This window comes from Oryctolagus cuniculus, chromosome 16 (genome assembly GCF_964237555.1).
Source record: "Oryctolagus cuniculus chromosome 16, mOryCun1.1, whole genome shotgun sequence".
NCBI lineage: Eukaryota > Metazoa > Chordata > Mammalia > Lagomorpha > Leporidae > Oryctolagus > Oryctolagus cuniculus.
The window spans coordinates 4,508,785-4,516,207 of NC_091447.1; the positions used below are offsets into that span (position 1 = coordinate 4,508,785).

General features: G+C 43.7%; 1 pseudogene; it reads right to left on the bottom strand.

The window, feature by feature from the left end:
- Positions 1-984: 984 nt before the first annotated feature.
- Positions 985-3,040, bottom strand: LOC100357693 (actin-related protein 3 pseudogene; annotated as a pseudogene).
- Between the last annotated feature and the right edge of the window lie 4,383 nt (positions 3,041-7,423).

Below are 7,423 nucleotides of genomic sequence, written 5' to 3' on the forward strand. Positions count from 1 at the left end.
TCCCTTCATTTCTCTGTTGCTCCTCTTCTCTCTGCATTCTCTGGACCATATTATTTTTAGTTCTAGTAACATGATTTCCACTACTTACTCCCCTCTCCTCCTCAGTGCCTCTTTCTCTCCCCTTCTTGACTCTTTCCTTCCTTTCTCCTTTCCTTCTCTCTCAAGTGCTGACTCCTCCAGACTCACACAACCACAGTCCTGACCTCAGGGACAGTTGCTATCTTTCAGAGAAACTGCAGATGTGGTTGCACTGTCTTGCTTATTATCTTGTTAATTTTCCTTGTAAACTGCATATAATTGATCTTTGGTATCCATGGAGTCTGCCTCTGTGGGTCAACCCATCACGGATGGACAATGTCGCGTTGTTGCTGACAGACACGCTGTGATTGGGCTGACATCATTTCATTTGTATTGAACAAGTAAGGACTTTTTTTTTGTGTTGCCATCATTCCCAGACAATACACTATGACAACTGTGTGCACAGCATTTGCATTGTGTTAGGTATTACAAACAATCCAGAGAGGATTTAGAATCCTGAAAGGATGTCCATCAGCTCTCTGCAAAAGCTAAGTCCTCCTGTACAAAGGAGCTGAGCATCCTCAGGTTTGGACCCAGGGTTCTTGGAACCAACCCCCGCCAGCGTTTCCTGACTTGAGTGTTGACGGAAGCCAGGCAAGTGTGCAATGTCAGGCTGTAATTCGACTGCCTGGTCGGCAGCTTCACAGCTGACTGATCAGCCACGCCAGTGCAACATCCTCTACCTGACAAGCAAACAGCTTCATCAAACCCTCATCTCCTGTCTTCTAGAAAATGCCTACAGGCCTTGGATCATTCCACACTCAGTTCCACTCCTTTCATCACACATTTCTTTCTTCCCTTTTCAGAAACACTTTTTCTTTCCTCTTGTTTCCAAGCTTTGTCTTGCCGCAGTTTTTTTTTGTTTTTTTTTGTTTTTTTTTGTTTTTTTTTTGTTTTTTTTACTGGTCCAACAGTCTTGTCTTCACTTTTCTTTTAAGCAAGAAACAGAATGCAAGTATCAGAAAGCACTAGCAGGCATCAGTTAATACAAGATACAGCTTCTTAGTTCCAAAAGCACTTGCAAAGAAAACCACTGGTAGGGAGGGAAGGGATAAGGAGAGGGGAGCAATTTGTAATAACTGGAATCCCATGAGTGTGTACACCAAGTCTCATGAGGTTATTTTTTAAATTTATCCTTTACTTGGTCACTTTTTTCCTCAAATACTACAGTTTTTCTTTGACTTTTTTCCTCAAAGTATAAAAAGTATGAAATATAAACAAGCTCTTGCATTGTACATTTAGAAGTGTACAATTCAAGCATTATAGAGCTATCTACATACCGACAAATCCCATCAAATCTGGATAATTCAATAATATACAAAATATCAGGGCACAGAAAGAACTAAAACCCACTTCTTTTGTTACACGTAAGATTCAAATATTCAATCTAAAGAAAAACACTTAATCATTTTGGCTCTCTTCTACATGTGCATGTTGATACACTTATTAAAATATTCCTGTATAATCATGTTTGGTCTTAACTATTTCAAGTCAGGTTTAAAACCTCAAAATCAGCCATCCAGACAAAACAGGTAATCAGAAAGATTATCTCTTCTCCACCTCCCTAACCCCAAGAACTATGAAGTCAATTTTACGACATGACTCCAAACACTGGATTGTGACGACAAATGCTAGGTCCAATTTCTTCACAATCCTTTTTGGTATGGCACACTTGGTAGAACTCAGGTGTTGAAGCCAGCATCGATCCTCCAAACCAAACTGCATATCGTTGCATGTGGTGTGTAATAACTTGTACGTCGATAGGTTTTTGGCTTCAATCTACCGCCACTCAATTCTTCACTCAACTTCAGCCTGGCATCTACAGTTCTTTTCAAATCTCTTTGCAAACGACGTCCAAAGTCCCTGAACATGGTTGAACCTCCGGAGAGGACAATATTCTTGTAGAGAGGACGTCTAACATCAATAGGACAATTCTGAATTACTTCATGTACAACTTCTGAGATAGGCGGCGTAAAGTCTGGATTAGCAAACCCTGGATGAAAAAAGATTTCAGGTCCCAGGAATCTCTCATAACCAGCATCAATGGAAAAGTCTTTCTTAGAGATAGCATTGATTCCAGTATACTGCTTAATCCACTTTGACCCATCTGTGTCATACTTGTTAAATTCCTTTACTAAATCTGGGCAGACATAACTATAGCGCTCCTTTACTGCCATAGCAGTTTCCAGGGATTGTTCTGGAGGGATTCCTACTTCTCGGTCTCTCAGCAGTTGCTGAATAAAGTATGTTATATCTCATCATGTGTTTAATACAGCTGCCAATCACATACCCTTCAGCCACAGGAATGACATGAGTGACACCATCTCCACTGTCTATTACCGTACCAGTCAATGTCCCTTCTCCTACTTGTCTTGAGGTCCAGGATGCCGCTAAGGCAAGAACAGCCTGTACAGCAATGTACAAGCCTGGAACATTGAAAGACTCCAACATTATTTCAGCAGTATATTCCCTGTTTTCTGGAGTATTCAGTGGAGGTTCAGTCAAAAGAAAATAATGGTCTTCAGGTTCTGCCCTTAAATATTTAAAGATCACTTGTTCCATAAACCTTTCCATCAAATCCCAATCTTCCACTATACCATGGCGAATTGGCCACTCTGTTGCATATGTAGGTTTTTCTATTGCCTCATCACCAATGAAGAAGTCTAGGTCATCAACACCTTTCATCACCCTCCTTTGAGCTTGATCACCCACTTTTGCTGACTCCTTAATAGCAATACAGGAAGGGATGATAAACTGTGGTTCTGTATCTCCAGCATATCCTAGTTTTGTATACCCCATGCCACAGTCCACCACACAGGCCGGCAGCCGTCCCGCCATCTTCCTCCTCGCCTGCTGCTGCCGCAGCCGCCGCCGTCTGCTGTGTGCTGGTTGGGGCCAGGGATTGGCGGCAGGAGATGGGAACTATCTGACCATCCACAGCCGGGCCGCCCTCTCCGTCCGGGGGGGGGGGGGGGGGGGGGAAGCTGGCAAGCCGAAGCAGTAGCAAGAAAGCAGCAGGCTCGGTCAGCGGCTACCACTTGCGCAACCCAGGCAGCCAGGCAGTCCCCGCCCTGCCCCGCCCCGCCGTGGCCTCCTCCCCCTCTCTCTTCCCTCCTCCTCACTCCTGCCCCCACCCTACAACTTCTCCCCCTCACGCCGCCTTTCCCCAGCGCCATAGTTTTTTTATATTCTTCTCACCCACTATGTGTGTGTCATTCATTTCTTTTCTCATAACCCCTCCCGCAATTTTTAAATGCCTTATTTGTTCATCACTGTTTTATCTGGGCATGAATTCTCTCACACACGAACACCAGTCCACGCTGCACCTGTCTCACAGCCCCTCTTTCCACACTTGCCGTCCTGGTTCCTCCTCTTGTTCACTGCTGCACCAATTCCAGGAAGCTTTGCTTAGCCAGATCCTCCTGGACTTTACAAGAATGCCCCCAAAAGTTCACAGAACGTAGAGTCGAAAGATAGGTTTATTTAGGTGCAACAAGGTCACAATCCATGCAAAGTCTCTTTCATAATACTCATTTTGCGTGAAGTTTTTGAAGATCTATCATCCATGATCTCTCTGGGGTGCAGCAGACACCAGGACACTGAGCCCCAGTGCTGGCTGCGCTCCAGGCTGGAGCTCTGAGAGCTCCGCACTTTTGCACCTACTAGTGATGCATTGAAAATGATTTTTTAAAAATATGTTTTATATGACCTTAATTGTTTTTGTTGGAAAGTTATGCAAAGTGTCTAATCTGCCATATTGATGAAGCAGAAGTCTGCTTAGCTGTACACTTTATATGTAATTATGTAGGCATTGACTTTTAATAATTGAGAGAAAAAGACATGAAGGGAAGTCATAACAAACATCAATATTTCTGAAATTAAAACAGACGAACCACGTCAAGATTTTCTTTTCAGTTTGTTTATTCATTTGTACTTATTTTAAAGGCATAGCAACAGAAACAGGGAGAAATAGAGAGATCTTTGTCACTTTCCAAATGGCCACAAGAGCCAGGGTTGAACTAGGAGCCAGAAACTCCATCCTCTTCTGCCACATGGATGGCAGGCACTGAGGTACTTGGACCATTGTCAGCTGATTCTCAGATGCATTATCAGGGAGCTGGATTGGAAGCAGTGGTGGGACACTATGCCACGCACTCCAGAATGGGATGTATATAGGAGGCCCAAGCTGCAGGTTAGCCCACAGAGCCACAGTGCACACCCACTCTGGATTGTCCTTTTTTTTTTTTTTTTTTTTTGACAGAGTGGACAGTGAGAGAGAGAGAGAGACAGAGAGAAAGGTCTTCCTTTTCCGTTGGTTCACCCCACAATGGCCAATGTGGCCGGCAGGCTGTGGCCAGTGCACCACGCGATCCGAAGCCAGGAGCCAGGTGCTTCTCCTGGTCTCCCATGGGGTGCAGGGCCCAAGGACTTGGGCCATCCTCCACTGCACTCCCGGGCCACAGCAGAGAGCTGGCCTGGAAGAGGGGCAACTGGGACAGAATCCGGCGCCCCGACCGGAACTAGAACCCGGTGTGCCGGCTCTGCAGGTGGAGGATTAGCCTATTGAGCCACGGCGCTGGCCCTGAATTGTCCTTTTTAAAGATTTATTTATTCTATATGAAAAAGTGACAGGGACAGGAAAGGGACAGTAACAGAAATATCTTCTATCTGTATGTTCATTCCCCAAATGCCTGCAACAACCAGAGCTGGGGCAGGACAAACCTAGGGGCCAGGAACTCCATGCAGGTCTCTCACATGTGTGGTGGGAACCCAAGTACTTCGGACATCATCCTCTGTTTTCCAGGCCCATTAACAGGAAGCTGGATAGTAAGCTAGAAGCAGTTGGATTCAAAGCAGCTTTGTATTTTGGGCTGTGGGCGTCTCCACTTTATCACAATGCCCAGCCCTACTTGAAGGTCTTGTTTATTATATACTTAATGTAGTGGCAAGCTTATAATTTTGTATTAGTCTATGAATTAAATTATGTTACCATATAATTAAAGATGTTGATCTTATATTCAGTTTTATTCAAATCATCACATCTAATAGCTATTATACTTTTTCACTGAATGTGTTTGAATCAAATTCCCCTCACTTATTACTAAATTTGTATGATATATATTTTATGTGTAGGAAATATAATTATACACATATATCTGCATACATTTACATTATATTTATGTTATTTTAAGTTATATATAATTATGCAAACTTACAAATCATGTAGATATCACTTATATATATAAGAATGTATGTATATAAAACTATGAGTTACAGTTTAAAAATGATTGACTATAATAGTGTTTCATAATTAAAGTGCATTTTCCTCACTGGATATAGAAGAAATGCATGCCACTTTCCAGGCCTTGGATTTTTTTTTTTTTGCAAGATATAGGCTTATATTTCTTTTTTTTTTTATAGGCAGAGTAGACAGTGAGAGAGAGACACAAAGGTCTTCCTTTTTTCCGTTGGTTCACACCCCAGTGGCTGCTGTGGCCAGTGCGCTGTGGCCGGTGCACCACGCTAATCCGAAGCCAGGAGCCAGGTACTTCTCCTGATCTCCCATGGGGTGCAGGGCCCAAGCACTTGGGCCATCCTCCGCTGCACTCCCAGGCCACAGCAGAGAGCTGGCCTGGAAGAGGGGCAACCAGGACAGAATCTGGCGCCCGACCAGGACTAGAACTCTGGGTGCCGGCGCCACAGGTGGAGGATTAGCCTAGTGAGCCACAGCGCCGGCCTGTAAGCCTATATTTCAACAGGCACATAGGGCACAGTCGTGTCATGGTGCTTCAGCTTGGTTCCAGCATGAGAGGCACTGGCCAGCCTGCACAGCCTGGTCTTAGGGCGAAGTTTTCTTTCCGTGTTGGATTTCATGTGATTGTACCCTTTTGGAATCTTCTTCATTGAAGTAGGAGGACTTTCTGCAGAGGCAACCCAGAGAGAGAAAGAGAAGCAAAACAGCAGAGGGAAAACAGAGAGCGGGAGTACATAGACATTGGGAAGAGCCAGGAGAAGGGAATGTAATGAGTTAAGTGGTCCATTTTTCTCCTGTTGTCTTTGGAGAGTTTACCCGCGTCAGATGCTCTCTGACATTTCATTGCTTCTGCATTTTGGATGTAATCAGACAGAGTAAAAGCCAGGTGGCTGATGGCTTGGGGAAGCTCTGGAAAGAGTGTTCTCCAAGTAGACTGGGGAGGATAAGTTATTCTTACAGGTAGGAGGAAGAATTCTAATGTATTGTCCAAACGGAGCCCTTGTGAAAATGAAGATGTAACAGTAAAAATTACTCTCCTTAAAAGGGTGCAATTTATTTCTGCCTGGGGCAAACCGGATATGTCGTGACCCTAATTGCAGCTTACTATGCTTTTCTTATGACTGTCGAAGTGGAAATGAAGCCACATCTACCTTTGTCACTGTGATGGTGTTGGACGAAGGCATTGGCTAGGTCCACAGACACCTGCATTAGCAGGTGGTATTAAAGCATTAGCATGGTGGTGTTAAAGACCCTGTTTTGGTTTAAAGACAATTTAGAAAAAAAATTCCAAATGTTTTATGACACAAGTTTAAAAGACAGAAGAAATTTATTGACAAAAGACATTCAAACATAGATTTTTAGGAAAAGGCTTATTTATTTGAAAGGCAGAGTGGCAGAGAGAGAGAGAGAAAGGAGAGAAAGAGAAAGAGAGAGAAAGAGAGATCTTTCATCTGCTGGTTCACTCACCAAATACCCACAACAGCCAGTGCTGGGCTCAGCCAGAGCCAGGAGTCAGAAGTCCTTCCAGGTCACCCATGTCTTGGCAGCAGCCTGAGTCCTTGAGTGCACAATATCTGTGTCCCACATACATTAGCAGGGAGCTAGATTGCAAGCAGATAGAGCATCCAGGACTTGAACCAAACACTCTGATACGGTGCAGGTGTCTCAAGTAGTGGTTTAACCTGCTGTGCTGCAACATCCTCTCCTCAAATACAGACTTGAACAACTACTTGTAAAAGATGCGTCGTCAGAACTCAGTCAACTTCTTGACATTTATTACTTGAAAGGCTGTTTTAACTTGGAGCTTCGGTGCGTCTACTATTTACTTTCTATACATTAAGGTATTAAGGAAAGAGAGCCACATCCATTTTTGGAAATGTGTATGTTTATGAAAGAAAGAGTCATGGAAAATAACCAAGAAACTTTGAGCATCTCTGACGAACCCCACCATTCGTTGCTTCTCTTTTTGTCATAATGCTGGAGAATCAGATTTACTCAGGGTTAGGCTATCAATGGGATAAAAAGCAATCAGCCACTTCTCTACAGTTTACTCATGGAAACAGGGAGAAAAAATTAACTACTGGTGTTTCC